The sequence below is a fragment of the Schistocerca cancellata genome, chromosome 12 (assembly GCF_023864275.1).
Source record: "Schistocerca cancellata isolate TAMUIC-IGC-003103 chromosome 12, iqSchCanc2.1, whole genome shotgun sequence".
Taxonomy (NCBI): domain Eukaryota; kingdom Metazoa; phylum Arthropoda; class Insecta; order Orthoptera; family Acrididae; genus Schistocerca; species Schistocerca cancellata.
In genome coordinates, this window is record NC_064637.1 from 46,038,679 (window position 1) to 46,058,538 (window position 19,860).

At 42.6% G+C, this 19,860-nt stretch overlaps 1 protein-coding gene and 1 long non-coding RNA gene across 2 annotated transcripts in view; one reads left to right on the forward strand and one right to left on the reverse strand.

The window, feature by feature from the left end:
• Nucleotides 1–19,860, reverse strand: part of LOC126109872 (pyruvate kinase-like) — a 146,078-nt gene that overhangs the window by 55,651 nt on the left and 70,567 nt on the right. The window lies entirely within an intron of this gene.
• The window catches only part of LOC126109873 (uncharacterized), a 33,561-nt gene that overhangs the window by 2,794 nt on the left and 10,907 nt on the right, over nt 1–19,860 (forward strand). The gene's annotated exons all lie outside the window — the stretch shown is intronic.

Below are 19,860 nucleotides of genomic sequence, written 5' to 3' on the forward strand. Positions count from 1 at the left end.
TAAACTCTGAAAAGCGAAGGCTTGTGCGGTTTGTATATTTCCACTCAACTGTACAAAGTGGCATAATCTGAAACACCGCTGCCCATTCACAAAGAATATTCTTTGGGCAGATTAAAGGGCTGTCAGAATTAACTCCGGAATCACTTTGCGAACCTCCAGCTGTCTTACAATTCCAATTCTTCCATCCGTATATGGAAAAGCTATTTGCACTAGTAGAACACATGTTTAATCTGTATAAAAAGGTGCGCACTATTTTGCAGTTTTCATCTTCAATAGTCTAGCAACAGTATTAAAAATTTAAGCATAAAATTAAGATTTCCAAATGAAATTTGAAAGGCTTCCTTGTGGCACATTCTCTTTTGTTTACAGGAATTCCGCGTAATACACCGACGTAAAAAAATCGCAATATTAAAAAATAATTACTGTCAAGTAACATTTCGCGGCCAGAAGCCTTGGCTCAATTATAATACCGGTTCCTGTCAGATCACCAAAGTCAAGTGCTGTCGGCTACGGCAGGGGTCTCCAAACTTTTTAGTCCGCGGGCCACATCGACTCCTCCTCCACTAAGTCATATGGGCCATGATCTACCTAGTGGGTTTAAAGCACCCTAGCACGCCATGATCACCGTAATGTAAGGCTAAAGGAAAGATGAAATCGCAAAAATCTAAGGTCCTGGGAATAGCTAACACTGAAACGAACTACGATTTTTATTTAATTACATTATTTTGATTGGTGGACGTACCTGACCGAAATTCTGGCGTATTTTATTCTGGCGAATTTCACCGACAAAAAAGTATGTCACTGCACATTCTTCACGAAAGCGTCCTGCAAAGTTAACGAAATCTCAAAATCATTGTTAGCAACACTATTGGTGCAAGACGAAGAGGTAGAGAATGTCAACGTATTGTTATTTCAGGCGGCGCAACAATAAGTTTAGATATGTAGTCTTGTAGCAAGTAGCATATATTTGATAGTTCTGTTGCGTGATTGTGTCCGACAATGTCGCGGTATATTGGTCGCGATAGGCCTCGAAACTCAATTGTTGACAGTACAGGGCTATTACAAATGATTGAAGCGATTTCATAAATTCACTGTAGCTCCATTCATTGACATATGGTCACGACACACTACAGATACGTAGAAAAACTCATAAAGTTTTGTTCGGCTGAAGCCGCACTTACGGTCGTGCGGTAGCGTTCTCGCTTCCCACGCCCGGGTTCCCGGGTTCGATTTCCGGCGGGGTCAGGGATTTTCTCTGCCTCGTGATGGCTGGGTGTTGTGTGCTGTCGTTAGGTTAGTTAGGTTTAAGTAGTTCTAAGTTCTAGGGGACTGATGACCATAGATGTTAAGTCCCATAGTGCTCAGAGCCAAGCCGCACTTAAGGTTTCTGCCGTCAGAGCGCTCGAGAGCGCAGTGAGACAAAATAGCGACAGGAGCCAAGAAAGCGTATGTCGTGCTTGAAATGCACTCACATCAGTCAGTCATAACAGTGCAACGACACTTCAGGACGAAGTTCAACAAAGATCCACCAACTGCTAACTCCATTCGGCGATGGTATGCGCAGTTTAAAGCTTCTGGATGCCTCTGTGAGGGGAAATCAACGGGTCGGCCTGCAGTGAGCAAAGAAACGGTTGAACGCGTGCGGGCAAGTTTCACGCGTAGCCCGCGGAAAATTGGCTCATGCCACAACCGCAGACCGATAGCGCCGACTTCATCTTTCAACAGGATGGTGCTCCACTGCACTTCCATCATGATGTTCGGCATTTCTTAAACAGGAGATTGGAAAACCGATGGATCGGTCGTGGTGGAGATCATGATCAGCAATTCATGTCACGGCCTCCACGCTCGCCCGACTTAACCCCATGCGATTTCTTTCTGGGGGGTTATGTGAAAGATTCAGTGTTTAAACCTCCTCTACCAAGAAACGTGCCAGAACTGCGAGCTCGCATCAACGATGCTTTCGAACTCATTGATGGGGACATGCTGCGCCGAGTGTGGAAGGAACTTGATTATCGGCTTGATGTCCGCCGAATCACTAAAGGGGCACATATCGAACATTTGTGAGTGCCTAAAAAAACTTTTTGAGTTTTTGTATGTGTGTGCAAAGCATTTTGAAAATATCTCAAATAATAAAGTTATTGTAGAGCTGTGAAATCGCTTCAATCATTTGTAATAACCCTGTATAGGTACCACCTCAAATATTTGGCGGGCCGGATACCGGGGATGGCCGGCCAGCTAACGCGGACCGTAGTTTGGAGACCCCTGGGCTACGTCATGGATGGGTGACCGTTCAAGTCTTCCGAGCGCTGTTGACAAGCCCTTGTGAGTTGAATTGAGGAGCTACTTGACTCAAACGTAGCGGCTTCGATCACGAAAACTGACAACGACGGGGAGAGCATTGTGCCGACCACATGTCCCTCTATACTCGAATCCTGCGACGCCTTTGGCTGAGGTTCACACAGGGTCAAGTCAGTACCACTGGCTTTTCGAGGTCTGTTCAGACGGAGGGCGAGAGTTCAATGAAATTTCGCGAATGCATTCGTCTAGGTACTTGAAGCAAGCATGCAAATGTGCATGCATTGTGTTGAACAGGTGCCTGATGTCAATATGTGGGATGGAGTTCCATGCCTCAGCACTTGGTGGGTCAGGTGGAGGGGCAGGGAGATTTAATGCTGAAAATTCCTGGCTGCCTAAAACTGTGTGCCGGACCGAGACTCGAACTCGGGACCTTTGCCTTTCGCGGGCAAGTGCTCTACCAACTGAGCTACCCAAGCACGACTCACGACCTCTCCTCACAGCTATACCTCGTCTCCTACCTTCCAAACTTCACAGAAGTTCTACGAAACTCGAGACTCGAACAGCGTACACTCCGCTGCAGACTGAAAATTTCATTCTGGAAACAAAAAATGGTTCAAATGTCTCTGAGCACTATGGGACTTAACTTCTGAGGTCATCAGTCCCCTAGAACTTAGAACTACAGTGTGTAAACTTTTAGATGGCAGACCTCTCCCTAGTCCTGAGTCGGTAGAAGTCGGTAAACGTCGGGAGGCTTCGGTAGGCACGCAGTTTCGACTGCTGCCAACATTACGTAGTTGACTGTGTTGTACAAGGTAGCCATTGTCGTCTGCTTCGTTATTGTTTTGCGCTGTACTGTTCTGCGTGTTTTTATTGTGCACTTGTGCTAAATATTATCAAAACGAGTGAAGAGGCAGTTGCTGGCCCATCTCGGGAGTCGCCAACAACCCCTACCGGTAGGCCTGCGGTTAGAAAGAAACCAGTATTACGTAGCGATGCTCGCAAAATTATATTGCGTGTGATTGAATGCTGCGAAAGGGAAAGGGAGCAGAAAAAATTGCTTCACCCCATTTACAAATCTTCAGTGAGAGCTGCTACATACACAGGACAAAGCATGCGTAGCACTGGAAGATTTAAACAGTTTTCCAAGAATCATCCTGGCGTATCACCACAAACGCCTGGCAAGAAAAGGTGAGTTTCCAGTTCAGATATTTTGTTCGCAATCACTTTGAAGGAGCCCCCTATTTCGCCCGAATTATCTTATATTTCATTTTTTATTTAAAACGAGTTTTACTTCCAAGTCTTTCGTCTGCTTTCGTGTAAGCATGACGCGCAGTTTGTAGTGCCAGCACTGCAACTGGTAGGCGTGCCTTGTCCCCCCCCCCCCCTCAACGGCTCCCCTCCCCTCTCCAGCCAATGCTTGGTTCCTTCTCTCCCCGCACTCCCTTCACAACTCTGTCGTGGTCTGGCACACAGTTTTAATCTGCCAGGATGTTTCAAAACCAGCGAACACTGCAGAGTGAAAATTTCATTCAGGTTTAATGCTGTTTGTGAATGACGCTGTCGTCCGATTATGTCCCGTATTTGCTCCATTGGAGACAGATCTGGTGATCGAGAAGGCCAAGGCAACATGTCGACACTCTGCAGAGCATGTTAGGTTACATCTCATTGGTCAACACTCAGACGCACGCTCAGAATATCTGACATGCCAGATATTGCTCTGCACGTTCGGAAAGACTCCCAAAAGTGCTGTTCCACGCTATGACGTCAGAAACTCAGCACGCTCAACGTTCAACGTTTGGATGCATGGTCCGTGTGCCGATGGCTTTAAGTTGGCTTCACCAACCTCCGGTTCCGTACCTTAAACTGTTCGGTGGAGCATCCTCTACGTCCTGCTAAATTTTTGTACAGTGTTATCCGAATATCCCAAAACCGGAAATCAGTTCCCAGTTGCGTATCTACCAGCTTTCAGGTGCAACGACAATCTGATTTTCAGTACTTCACATTATTAAGACCCAATTTAAAAATTTCAATTTCTGTCATAATCTTCCCATTAAGAGCTATATTCGAATAGTAATACATGTATTACAGTCCGAGACTGCAGTTTGATCTTGAGGCATCGTAAATGATGGACTTGATTGAACCAGTATTTGAGAATGAAAGCACTTAGCAACTCACAACAAACATTGCATATACATAGAGGTAACAAAAGTCATTGGATATCTCTTAAAATCGTGTCGGACCTTCGTTTGCCTGTCGTAGTGCAGCAGTTTGACACAGTATGGACTCAAGAAGTCGTTAGACGTCCCCTGCAGAAATATTGAGCCATGCTGCCTCTATACCACCACCAAAATAAGGTCCCATACTCCGAAGAGTGTAGGGGAAGATGCGGGAGACCCGCACCGCCGACTAGGCAAGGTCGTAGCGGAGGTGGTTTGCCATTGCCTTGGGATGAATGATGATGAAGAAGACGACACAACACCCAGTCATCTTGAAGCAGAAAAAATTCCTGACGCCGTCAGGAATCGAATCCGGGAACCCGTGTGCGAGAAGCGAGAACGTTACCGCAAGACCACGGGCTGTCTCCAAAGCCTTCGACAACTGCGAAGGTCTTTCTGGAACAGGATTTTGCACACGAAGTGACCTCTTGATTACATCCCATAAATGTTCGACGGGATTCATATCAGGCGATTTTTATGGCCAATTCATTCGCTCGAATTATCCCCAATTTTCTTCAAACCAATTGTGAACAATGCTGACCAGGTGACATGCCGCATTGTCATCCACAAAAATTCCATTGTAGTTTGTGCACGTAAGTACATGAATGGCTGCAAATGGTCTTCAGGTAGCTGAAAATATCACGGATCCAGTCCTTCCATTCCATGTGAACACAGTCCACTCCATTGTGGAGCCTTCACCGTACCTTGTTGACAACTTGGGTCTATGGTTTGATGGGATCTGAGCCACACTCGAACCCTGTCATCAGCTCTTACCAACTGAAATCTGGGCTCACCTGACCAGTTGTCTAGGGTCAAAGCGTAATAGCCTGATCCCAGGAAAGGCTCTGCAGACTATTGGCTGTTAGCAAAGGCACTCGTTTCGGTCATCTGCGACGATGAAAATTTGTGCCACACCGGGATTCGAACCTGGATTTCCCCCTCATCGCGAGTGGTTACCTTACCATTTGGCTACCTGAACACGACTCACGGCCAAACCCCAACTTCCGTATGTCGTCAACCGTGCATCTACAGCCTGTATTCACACATCCGTTATATATATTCCCGTACAGTGGGGCAGTGGCGTATGTAGTCTGTCGGTAAAGTGAAGATCGAGCGAGCGAGTCCCCACGCTGCCAACCCAACTACGTCACAAGGCGCTTCTACAGGCTGTTTCACAACGTAGTACCGGCCCTGCCGCGGCGCGCGCTTCAAATCTGTGGCGAAGCCGTGTACAGATACGTCTCAGCTGCGTTTATTTTTAGACAAATGCATTAAGACCATAAGGAATAGAAAAAACTATAGCTTCTTCCGAAACACTACATTATAGAGTTAATAATATTAACATAAGAACGGAAGTCAGGGTTCTACTACAAAACACAGAACCAAATGCCTGTTCATGTGAATGTATGTTCCTCTATTGCTATTCGTAATACGAACCCCATATAATGGAATTTGAGGCCTGTTCTTACTTTGTGTTTCTACTAAAAGGTAGAAGTTTTCCTGTGCGGCTGGTCCCGGTGGAGGTTCGAGTCCTCCCTCGAGCATGATATGTTTGTTTGTCCATAGGATAATTTAGGTTACGTAGTGTGTAAGCTTAGGGACCTTAGCAGTTAAGTCCCATAAGATTTCACACACATTTGAACATTTTTAGAAGTTTTCTTTGAAGGACTGCATTGAAACTTAACAATCCTTGCAACACAAAGAGTGTTTAAAAAGTAAGCACAAATTTATAATTTCGTGTGTTGTATTAGTCCGATTTGCATCACTTTTTTTTCTCACTGTCTTCGTAAACATGCCTCAAAAGTATGTGTTCAGTGTTATGCATATTGAGTATTTTCTCTGGTGTCAGCTGTCAGAAGGGTTACATGTGTTTTCGTAGCATCAACGATTATTTATTTTGTATAAAAATAAATTAGAGAATCTGTATTAAATTTTATTATAAGTATGGAATAAAATGTATAAAAGTTTTAGAAATGGTAAATATTGCTTTTGGTGAGCCTGTTATGAGTAAACCAAGGGCAGACACGTGGTATAAACATTTCAAAGTAGGCCTTAAAGGACAGCGGTTTTACAAGCATGGATGAGATTAAAAATGCGCAATTAAGAGACCTATAAACTATTTCGAAGAAACAGTTCCTAAAGTGTTTCGGGAATTGGAAAAAGCACTGGCACACGTATATAGCATGTAATGGGGAATATTTTGAAGAGGATAATATTGCCGTGGGTTAACAAATGAAGTTCTTACCAAAAAATAAAAATTAATATGTGAACGCATCTCGTATGTCAAGCTTTTTGCTTAGAAGTCCAGAATCGGTGTACATGTTTCGAAGGAAATTTCAGCAGTGTTTAGAATAGCTATTGCGCACGTGTTTTAAGCAATATGTCTTAAAATCAGATGAATAGTGACTGAGACAGAGATTTAGTGTTCCATAAGCACCAAAGGTTTTACGTGATTTTGAAACTGTCTATAACGATGGGTTTCCTCCCAAATTCAAGTTTTCCTTCATGGCGATTCCAGTAAACCATGCAGCTTATTTTTCCATTCCTTACTTATGCGTCCTATTGGGTGAGGCTGACGTTTGCATAAATTGCAGCCCTTTGATTGGGACTGGTAATATTAGCCAACAGTCCTTTTTGGGTCGCCTCTTTATTACACGCTCTAATAACACCAGAGACGATCGAATGCTCATTACTCCGTAAATACCTCCTCTTCTTCGTATTCTGCACATTTTCTTGCAATGCTAGACGATTATCCATCACTTCTGGATATCGAAGTACCTCAGTAAGTATACAAAGTTAACTCACTGACGTTGGCAACTAAGATCCCACGAACAGAAACGACTTGTATCACTGCTCGCCGATCTACACCGCTAGACAGATAATGGCCAACAGATTTTGGGTGCCCCTGTAGGCCAGTGGCAGGGTTCTTCCGGGAAAGGCCACTTCCCCCACCAAAAGCGCTGCTCGCTCTTGAGTTTACCGACAGCGCGTCCTCCCCCTTGCGGGGCTGCCCGCATTGCCACCCCCGCCTGCTGTCAGCCGGCACGCTATTCGTTCGTTTCTTTCGTCAGTCGACTCGACTGAATAGAGTTCTTGGGTAGTTGTACTTTCCTATGTAGAACGCTCGCCCGCGTCATCTTATTTTATACGTTTCTGTCTGGCAAATAGATAGCTAACTACCGTTCTTTGAAGAAGAATCACTCTTTGTGATGAGAGAGATTCTTCAATACAAGCAAACGAGAATTGACGCCCTTAATGATCGTGACTCTGTTATGAAAGCGTTGTCTATTTGTCCTAGGTCTGACTATTCTACTTTGTACATGCTGTACAAAATATTTGCTTGTCTATCTGCAACAAAAATGGCTCTGAGCACTATGGGACTCAACATCTGAGGTCATCAGTTCCCTAGAACTTAGAACTACTTAAACCTAACTAACCTAAGGACATCACACACATCCACGCCCGAGGCAGGATTCGAACCTGCGACCGTAGCGGACGCGCGGTTCCGGACTGAAGCGCCTAGAACCGTTCGGCCACACCAGCCGGCTCTACCTGCATCTATTGCTACAGTAGAAAGAAGTTTCTTCAACATTGCGGTGTACAAATACATGGCTGAGGTCGACAATGAAGGAGGATTAACTTAATTGCTTAGCTCTGTTGAAAACTCACCCTGAAATTGATTGTCGTATGACAATGTACTTAACCAATTTGACAGGAAGAATAGGTGCATAGAATTCATCATTTAAGGAAGTAACCCGAAGTGTAACTTTTTTTTATGTAAGATTGTATTGTCTTGCATATGTGCATAATCGTCGGCCGCTGTTACTGAGTGGTTCTAGGCGCTTCAGTCCGGAACCGCGCTGCTGCTACAGTCGCAGGTTCGAATGCTGCCTCGGGCATGGATGTGGGTGATGTCCTTAGGTTAGTTAGGTTTACGTAGTTCTAAGTCTAGGGGACTGATGACCTCAGAGGTTAAGTCCCATAGTGCTTAGAGCCATTTTAACCATTTGTGTACATGTACAATCAGTTTAAATAAAAATTTCTTAAACTTTGCATGTGACTTGGTTATTTTTTATTACAGTAAAAGTAAAGGTAGCTCAGGATATGCCCCCTCCTTGCGGTTTTTATGTATCCGCCACTGCAGTGGAGACATTTTACTTGAAAGTCACTTGCTCGGTGACGGTGGATAAATACGATATTGCAGTGCCTGGGTTATTCCAAATTACATGCATGCATGTCCGAAGAAACATTGCACTGTACTTCAGAGTAACACAGGAACTGCAATATCGTGTTACTATCTTGAAATTCTCACTCAACTCCGCGAGAAAATAAGGGGAAAAAAACGACAAAAATTGTAAAAGAACAAGTCATGAGTTCTGCATCAAGCCAATGCACCGGCTCATACCGCATTATCTGTTAAGAGATTTCTACCGAAGCACAGCATCGCAGTGTTAAAACGCCCTCCTTATTCGCCTAGTCTAGCAACATGTGACTTTTATCTATTCCCCAAGTTCAAATCTGCATTAAAGGAAACAAGATTTCAGTCCACTGACGCAGTGAAAAAAAAAAAACAAAAAGCGGCACGGCTCATCAAGGAGCTTGCAGAAGAAGACTTTCAGTATTGTTCCCATCAATGAAAAATTCGAAATGAGCGTTGTAGGGATAGAGGGGAGTATGCAGTATTGAGAATGAGACTTGAACGTACACAATTTTCAAACAACTTACGGTAACAGAATGAGATTTTGACTCTGCAGCGGAGTGTGCGCTGATATGAAACTTCCTGGCAGATTAAAACTGTATGCCGGACCGAGACTCGAAGTCGGGACCTTTGCTTTTCGCGGGCAATGCTCTACCTTTTTTTTTTTTTTAATCTCATTTTGCTCGCTTTTGCTCGTTGCATCTAATTGGGGCGGACGTCGTAAGACATCCGTTTAAGTTCGTTGTTGATCGATTAACTCATTATTTTTTATTACAGAGGGCAGCTAACCCTCTGACCGAACACGCTGAGCTACCGTGCCGGCGTCATCTGAGCTACCCAAGCACGAGTGACGCCTCCTTCTCACAGCTTTACTTCCGCCAATACCTCGTCTCAGCGCACACTCTGCCGGAGAGAACATGCGTTCTGGAAACATCCCCCAGGCTCTGTCGTTAACCCATGTCTCTGCAATATCCTTTCTTCCAGGAGTGCTAGTACTGCAAGGTTTGCAGGAGAGCTTCTGTGAAGTTTGGAAAGTAGGAAATATTGTGTTGGCAGAAGAGCCAACACCGTGTTGCTAGAGGAGGCCGAAACGCACGGGTTAAGCTCACGCAGACTGGCGTGAGGTCTGGAACATTTAAGGGAATTTAGAGTAGCAAATAAAGTACGTAGTTGATGTAATACTTAACTTTAATCCATAATTGGAGAACATCGGTCTGAAGGTACAGGCATCACTAGTTAAATATCTATTGATAATGGCGCCTTGCTAGGTCGTAGCAAATGACGTAGCCGAAGGCTATGCTAACTATCGTCTCGGCAAATGAGAGCGTATTTGTCAGTGTAGCTTCGCTAGCAAAGTCGTCCGTACAACTCGGGCGAGTGCTAGGACGTCTCACTAGACCTGCCGTGTGGCGGCGCTCGGTCTGCAATCACTGACAGTGGCGACACGTGGGTCCGACGTATACTAGCGGACCGCGGCCGATTTAAAGGCTACCACCTAGCAAGTGTGGTGTCTGGCGGTGACACCACAGGAAACGAGGTACTCGCGGAAGTAAAGCTGTGAGGAGTGGGCGTGAGTCGTGCTTGGGTAGCTCTCATGGCAGAGCACTTGCCCGCGAAAGGCAAAGGTCCCGAGTTCGATTCTCGGACCGGCACATAGCTTTAATCTGCCAGGAAGTTTCAACTTACGGGAATTCAGCCAGGTAAAATTCACAGCGATCGCCGATATCTTTTTCGACATGTGTTGACATCCACTTACTTTTTGTTCAGTGACCAGAATTACGAGCAGACAGATGGAGTTGCGGTGGATAGCCTGTTGTCTCCTGTGATTGCGAAATTTGTTTATGAAAGACTTGGAAGAGCTTGCATTGGAGTCGGCGCCTTTGAAACCCGCCTGTTTCTTCAGATATATAGATGATACTTTTGTTGATCGGCCTCGTGGTACGGAGAAGTTGACAGCCTTTTTAGAACATCTGAATTCGATCCACCCGAACATTCGTTTTACGATGGAGGTGGAAGAGGATGGTTACGTTCCCTTTCTTGACGTTTTGTTTAGGAGGAAGGTTGATGGATCACTGGGACAAGAGTACCGGAAACGTACTCACACCGACTTGTACATACAGGCTAATAGTTGTCACCATCCGGCTCAGCGTGAAGGGGTACTTCGTACCTTGGTACACATGGCACATGTCGTTTCCGACAATGAGACTTTGCCAGCTGAGCTGTCCCATCTTGAAGCTACATTTCGTCGAATTGTTATAATGATAGATTGAACGTGCGTTGCGCTATCGACCAACTGTGCATCGGGTGACATGATAATACTGAGACGACACCGAAGTCTACTGCCTTTTTGCCTTATGCAGGAAGCACTACCAACAAGATCGGTCGTATTTTACGGAAATACGACGTGAAATGTGTTTTCTGACCTCCATCTAAAATTAGAGCGCCTTTGGGTTCTGTTAAGGATCTTGGTTTGCCCAAGGCGGGTGTATACCGCATGCCTTGTAGCTGTGGTACGGTGTACATTGGTCAATCAGGACCGTGGAGGACCGATGCACTGAGCATAAACGGCACACACAATTACAGCAGCCAAGTAGATCTGTTATTGCCAAACATTGCTTGGATACTGGTCACTCCATGTTATATAACACCGAGATATTGGTATGCACGTCCAGCTATTGGGACAGTGTTGAGAATAAATTAACGAGCAACGTTGTAAACAGGGATGGAGATTTTTGTTTAAACTCCGCTTCGAATCCTGCTCTCTCCCTTGTCAAAAAACAGAGGGACAGACTCAATGCTACCTCACCTGCTAGTTCGTAGATTTCACTATCGATACCTCTGACTTTGGTCATCTTTGGTGGCACTAGTGTTCAGTGTGTGTGTGTTATCTTTCCTCAATTACTCCAAGGACTGAGGTTTTAAATTTGCATGCACACCACCTGTCCGTTGCAGTTTGTGTCTTGAAAATGGCGGGGTACTCTCCCGCCGAAATATAGGCGGTCGCTGTAAATATTGTGCGGCTGGTCCCGGTGGAGTTTCGAGTCCTCCCTCGGGCATGGGTGTGTGTGTTTGTCATTAGGATAATTTAGGTTAAGTAGTGTGTAAGCTTAGGGACTGATGACCTTAGCAGTTAAGTCCCACAAGATTTCACACACATTTGAGCATTTTTTTTGTTTTTTTGCTGTAAATATTACTAGACTGAATTCCCGTAGGTTGTTTGAGTATTGAGAGTGACAATAACTAAACATGTATATTTTTGAAATAATATGTTTTAAATTTTTATTCCCCTTCAGAGGAAAAAGCACTGAAGAAAATCGAAATTGTCCTATAGAAAATATACAAACAGAAATCAAAATTCCTAAATGTAATTTGAATAGTTTGGAGAATGAAAGCACAATATTTTTATATCAAAAGAGATTAGATGAAAAACTGGTAGAAACAGAGTTTGATAATACAGAAGATCAATATCATTATATTGTAAATAAACTACATGAAGCCGCCAAGGAAGCTTTAGGAGAAACAGAAGAAACACGTACAAACCATCCATTATACTACTGGAATGAAGAAATTAAAAAGGAAGTGAAATTAAAGAAAGAAAAATATTTAAAATGGTTAAATACCAGAAATCTTCAAGATAAAATAGAGCTTAATGCACAACAAGCGAAAATCCGGAAAAAGGTTGCAGAAGCAAAAAACAAAGTTTGGGAACAGTCATGTCAAAAAATTGAATCCTATATTGGTGGTAAAAGAAACACAGAAGCATGGAAAACTATAAAAAATTTAAGAAGGAATTCCAAAGAAACAACACATATTAAATATATTACTCATGACTCTTGGGAAAAATATTTTAAAAGTTTATTAACAGAAAACAGGGAAGAATACTTGGGAAACCCTGAATATAATGAAATCATAGATCTACAAGCAGAGAATTACATCCGTTTGGAAATAGAGACAGTAAAAACTGCAATAAAATCTTTAAAGAATGGAAGGGCTACAGGCATTGGAGGTATTCCTGCAGAATTATTAAAATTAGGAACAAAGAAATTAATGGAATTGTTAAGAAACCTTTTCGAAAGATGTTTAAATGGGGAAGATGTCCCAAATGATTTGAAAGTAGGATATATTTCAGTGATACATAAAAAAGGAGCGAAAGATGAGTGTAAAAATTATAGGGGAATAACAGTGATCAATACCTTCAGTAGATTATATGGAAGAATTATTAAATATTTGTTAGAACAAGAATACAAAGAAAAGGAGGCTGAAGAACAAGCAGGTTTTAGAGCTGGATGATCAACAATTGATCATATCTTTTGCCTACAACAAATTATTGAAAAAAAAATGGTTCGGGCACAACCTATACATTTAGTATTCATAGATATAGAAAAAGCCTATGATAGTGTGCCTTTATCCAGTTTATGGAAAGCTTTAATATCAATAGGAATAAATCTAAGAATAAGCAATTCAAAATTTATATAAAAATTCTATTTCAAAAATAAAAATTGGTAAATATCTATCACATGGATTCCAAGTCACAAAAGGATTACGTCAAGGATGTAGCATCTCACCTACATTGTATAAAATATATACAGAAGTAACTTTACAGAATTGGAAGAAAAAATGTCACGCTATGGGAATACCAATAAATGATAGAACAATATACTCGTTACAATTTGCAGATGACCAACTGATTATAGCCCAAAACTATGAGGACATAGAGTATATGACCAGAAAATTGATTCAAGAATATAAAAAATCAGGTCTAAATGTAAACATGAATAAAACAAAGTACATGGTAATTGGTGGAGTGAATGGAGACTTAATATTAGAAGAAGGGATGGGAACAATAACAGCTACTGAGGAATATAAATATTTAGGTGTGAAAATTACAAATGATGGGAAACAGGACAAAGAAATTAGATCAAGAATAAATTCTGGAAAGACGACAATCTCTTTATTGAATGGAATTCTCTGGGACAAACACATAACAACTGATAACAAAATAAGGATTTTTAAAACAATAGTTAGGAGCATTATTACATATGGTTCAGAAGTGTGGACAACAAAATGGCAACTGAAATCAAAATTATTAGCCACAGAAATGGATTTCTGGAGACATTCAGCAAGAATATCAAGATGAGAAAGAATAAGAAATGAAGTAATCAGAGACAAGATGAAATGTAAAAATTCAGTTATTGATTTCATTGAGCACAAACAACTTAAATGGTATGGACACATCAGACGAATGGAACAGGAAAGGCTACCAAAATGCATAATCGACTGGGTACCACTTGGAAGAAGAAAAAGGGGACGACCACCTGATACATGGAAACAGGGAGTTCAGTCAGCAATGAGGAAGAACAACATTCCTGAAGATTTATGGACAAATAGAGAAGAGTGGAGAACAATAATTAGTGACTTACTGTAATCTAGAATAGGTGCTGGAAAAATGTACTCACATTGTAAATCCAGAATAATAAAATAATAATATGTTTTTAGCAATAGCGTCCTTATTTTATAACCATACCTCGTAGAATGTTGGTAGCGTTTTTCATTTTAAAATCTTTAAGAGTTTTCACATAAAAAATTCGGAGGCGTTATTTTTCGGCACGCCCTCTTAGTACACTTGAAGGTCGCGCCAGTTATAACAGGCATTTCGTAACGCCCCATCACGCGAGTGCTTTTATCTGCGATTACGCAACTCGGAAGCGACGGCTCCGACCCTCCCCAACATCCAAGCCACGTGTGCTATTCACCTCTGCCTCCGTGAACTTTTACGTAACTCATGCAGCCCACAGCATACACTTTTACACAGAACACGCTCTCAGTCTCAAATCATAGTAATACCTAAGCTCTCGGGCATTCTCAGATATTTCTGCCTCATATTAACGGCGATGTTTGATAGTACAAGAGTTCTCTTAGCTAGGAATGGCCACTGCTTCTGTGCTAGTCTACTTTTTACGACCTCCTTGCTTCGTCTTCACGTGTTATTTTGCTTCCACGTAGAAGAATGCAACCTATACAAGTTTTCAGTGTGTGTAATTAAAATGGGGAATAAAATACCGACAAAGCCTTGCGAAATTACAAAAGAATTAAAGCAAGGATGCTGCTTGTCTCCTACAATGTTGTCCGCCCCGATAGTCAACAATGCCATCTAGTTGACACAGTTAATTCATAGATATACTTGCAGTGGTCACATGAATAGTTGGAAGTGGATCTGGGAGCAAATAGCTCTGATTACAAGAACATCCCCTGAGTATATATCGCTGTCATTGATACACAGGCCTGAAGCACGCTATTTCCCAGAAGCAAAAAATAACGCTGTGTACTGGTTGCTGGGAAATTTTGTTAACTGCGTCCTTAACAAATTAGGATCCGATAGCATCATAGAGTTCAAGGTACACATGCTGTGTGAGTTCCACAAAATTAGAAGCTATTCGAATCACAAGAAAAAGTTCGGTAATATGCTAAAAATTGTATTTGAAAGAATGGACATTGGTTAATGTAAAAAAGAAGACTGTGTTGACAGTGATGTATTGTAGTTCCCTTAAGGATACTATTTAAGATTTTACAGTATATTTATGATGTGTGCTTTTTCTACTTCAGAGAGTAGTTTTTTGAAATTTATAAGCTAATGTACAGAACTTATGTGACATTGAGATTGTGTGTCTAATAGTGCCAAACACAAAACATGAAAGGTGCATTATTGGCTTATACTAGAAATTTGGAAATAGACAGTTTTTATAGAAGTGTCCTTATCAATTGGTTAAAAGCATAAGATTCTATCTGATAAATGTAATATTCAATGGCTGGCACATTGCCCTGTTCATTTTTGCAGTGAAAGACTGATTATATAGATCTGATCACTTCAAATACTTAGATTCAATTAATGTCCAGAAAGTGTAGTTGGAAGGCTAGTCAGCTTTATTATATATCTCCTTTCCGCCACTCTCAAGTATTTATGTTTAATTTAATTCTTTCTGGTGATTTAGTCAGTAACACAATCTTCTGTTGTCTTTCCTTCACGTCAGCGCAATTGAAATGATCAAACCGTTTTGTTTAAATAACTTCATGTATGTATAACTTAGTATGTATTTGGAATGTGTAACATTGTTTTTTTTTTAAAAAAAAGGTCTTACATAAAAAATAAAAAAGATAGCTTTTTTTTTTGGTTTTAGGGCGCAAAACTGCTATGGTCATTAGCGCCCGGTCTGTGACTTAGGAAGCAGTAAAAAACCGAAAACGGAAACCAGCAGCAATGGGAACGAAAGTCATAAAATTGGAGAAACTAAAAGCAGAAGGAAGGCTTAAAAATTCACTACAGAAGGGGGTAGGTTATCCCAAAAAAAAAAAAAAAAAAAACAACTTCAAATGACTGACGTCATTTCACTGGCACGAATGAACTCTAGAACGCGATCGGCCGATCGCGTGTCATCTGCTAAAATTGACGATATATCAGGCGACAGCTGTAGACGGGCGCGTAACGGAGTAAAATAGGGGCACTCAATTAAACGGTGTCTTACCGTCCACAACTGAGAGCAGTGGGGACAGAGTGGGGGAGGATCGCCGCTTAAAAGATGTCGATGGCTAAAAAGACAGTGCCCTATCCGGAGTCTAGTTAAAATTATCTCCTCCCGACGACGCGTTCGGGAGGAAGAGGTCCAAGCACAAGGAAGAGTTTTTACGTCCCGCAATTTATTTTGGGGAAGTGTCGACCAGTGCGCGCGCCATAAATGAACAACACGACGACATAAAACGCTCCGGAGATCGGCGACGGGAATCGATTGAATTGCTGGCCGAAGAAGAGAGACTGCAGCCTTGGCTGCAATATCGGCCGCCTCATTTCCGCAGATACCAACATGTCCCGGGAGCCAGAGGAACGCCACCGAGACGCCCCCCGAGTGGAGCAAGCGCAGACAGTCCTAAATCCGGTGGACCAGAGGGTGCACAGGGTAAAGAGCTTGGAGACTGCTGAGTTGTCAGAGTGACGGATTGCCGTCCTAAGGGCCCGGGGTCGATTCCCGGCTGGGTCGTGGATTTTCTCCGCTCAGGAAATGAGTGTTGTGTTGTCTTCATCATCATCATTTCATCCCCATCGCAGGTCACTCAATGTGGCGTCGTATGTAATAAGGTCTGCACCAAGGCGGCAGGACCTGCGCCGTAAGGGGCCTCCCGGCCAACGACGCCAAACACTTATTTCCATATTTCCTACACTGTTTACGTAGACATCGAGAAAGCCTTAGACTTATGGAGTAGGTAGCATGCAGGAATGGGAATTCAGATAACGAAGGACCAATGTGCGCATACCTTGTTCTTCACAAATGATCAAATAGTGGTAGCTAGTGACGAGGATGGTATCTGCTTTTTGTTAACAAAATTATTACAAGTATATCACAGGTGGGGGATTGAAATAAATATTTCTGAAGACGGAATAACTATGTTGTGGAGAATATGTAGCAGACACAATAATAGAGGGCCAGCACGTTGTTGTTGCTGCGGTCTTCAGTCCTGAGACTGGTTTGATGCAGCTCTCCATGCTACTCTATCCTGTGCAAGCTTCTTCATCTCCCAGTACATCCTTCTGAATCTGCTCAGTGTATTCATCTCTTGGTCTCCCTCTACGACTTTTACCCTCCACTCTGCCCTCCAATGCTAAATTTGTGATCTCTTGATGCCTCAGAACATGTCCTTCCAACCGGTCCCTTCTTCTCGTCAAGTTGTGCCACAAACTCCTCTTCTCCCCAATTCTATTCAATATCCCCTCATTAGTTATGTGATCTACCCATCTAATCTTCAGCATTCTTCTGTAGCACCGCATTTCGAAAGCTTCTATTCTCTTTTTGTCCAAACTATTTATCGTCCACGATTCACTTCCGTACTTGGCTGCACTCCATAAATATACTTTCAGAAACGACTTCCTGACACTTAAATATATATATATATATATATATATATATATATATATATATATATATATATATATATATATATATATATATATATATATTATATCCTCTCTACTTCGACCATTATCAGTTATTTTGCTCCCTAAATAGCAAAACTCCTTTACTACTTTAAGTGTCTCATTTGCTTTTGTTGATGTTCATCTTATATCCTCCTTTCAAGACACTGTCCATTCCGTTCAACTGCTCTTCTAAGTCCTTTGCTGTCTCTGACACAATTACAATGGCATCGGCGAACCTCAAAGTTTTTATTTCTTCTCCATGGCTTTTAATGTCTACTCCGAATTTTTCTTTTGTTTCCTTTACTGCTTGCTCAATATACAGATTGAATAACATCGGGGATAGGCTACAACCCTGTCTTCCTCCCTTCTCAACCACTGATTCCCTTTCGTGCCCCTCGACTCATAACTGCCATCTGGTTTCTGTACAAATTGTAAATAGCCTTTCGCTCTCTGTATTTGACCCCTGCCATTTCAGAATTTGAAAGAGAGCCTTTCAGTCAACACTGTCGAAAGCTTTCTCTAAGTCTACAAATGCTAGAAACGTAGGTTTGCCTTTCCTTAATCTATCTTCTAAGATAAGCCAGCACGTTAAGAAATATAAAAAAATTTAAATATTTTGGTAGCGTCCTATCTGAAGATGGAACAAATAATTGGGAAATTCACTGAGATACCATAAACCATGGCATGCCTCCTGATATTGTATCGCACCTCTTTCTGCCCGTTGTGGTGCAGCAACTCCACGTGACATGGACTCCCGTCATTGGAAGTCCCAGTCTCTATAGCCGTCCATAATTGCGAAAGTGTTGCCAGTGTAGGATTTTGTGCACGAACCCACCTCTCGATTATGTTCCATAAATGCTCGATGGGATTCATGTCGGGCGATCTGGCTGGCCAAATCATTCTCTCGAATTGTCCAGAATATTCTTCAAAATCAGTCACAATTGTGGCTCAGTGACATGACGTAGTTGTTTGGGAACATAAACTCCAAGGACTGCATATTGTGTCCAGGAAGCCGAAGATAACCAGCAGTCAGTCAGTGATCGGTTCACTTGGACCAGAGGACACACTCCATTCCATCTAAACACAGCCCACACCATTATGGAACCACCAGCTCGGTGCAAATGGCTCTAAGCACTATGGGACTTAACATCCGAGGTCATCAGTCTCCTAGACTTAGAAATGCGTAAATCTACACTACTGGCCATTAAAATTACTACACCAAGAAGAGATGCAGATGATAAACGGGTATTCATTGGACAAATATATTCTACTAGAACTGACATGTGATTATTTAGGTGCATACATCCCGAGAAATCAGTACCCAGAACAATCACCTCTGGCCGTAATAACGGCCTTGATATGCCTGGGCATTGAGTCAGACAGAGCTTGGATGCCGTGTACATGTACAGCTGGCCATGCAGGTTCAACTCGATACCACAGTTCATCAACAGTAGTGACTGGCGTATTGTGACGAGCCAGTTGCTCAGCCACCATTGACGACATGTTTTCAGTTGGTGAGAGATCTGGAGAATGTGCTGGCCAGGACAGCAGTCGAAAGAAAGGCCCGTACAGGACCTGCAACATGCGGTCGTGCATTATCCTTCTGAAATGTAGGGTTTCGCAGGGATCGAATGAAGGGTACAGCCACGAATCGTAACACATCTGAAATGTAACGTCCACTGTTCAAAGTGCCGTCAATGCTAACAAGAGGTGACTGAGACGTGTAACCAATGGCACCCCATACCATCACGCCGGGTGATACACCAGTGTGGCGATGACGAATACACGCTTCCAATGTGCGTTCACCGCGATGTCGCCAAACACGGATGTGACCATCATGATACTGTAAAAAGAACCTGAATTCATCCGAAAAAATGACATTTTGCCATTCGTGCACCCAGGTTCGTCGTTGACTACACCATCGCAGGCGCTCCTGTCTGTGATGCAGCGTCAAAGGTAACAGCAGCCACGATCTCCGATCTGATAGTGCATGCTGCTGCAAACGTCGAACTGTGCGTGCAGATGCTTGTTGTCTTGCAAACGTCCCCATCAGGGATCGAGACGTGGCTGCACGATCCGTTACAGCCGTGCGGATAAGATGCCTGTATTTGTTTATGTTTGTCTATCCACTTAATTATTTTATTTGTAATTGTAACTGCGTGTCTTCAGTCACTTGAAATTTACGT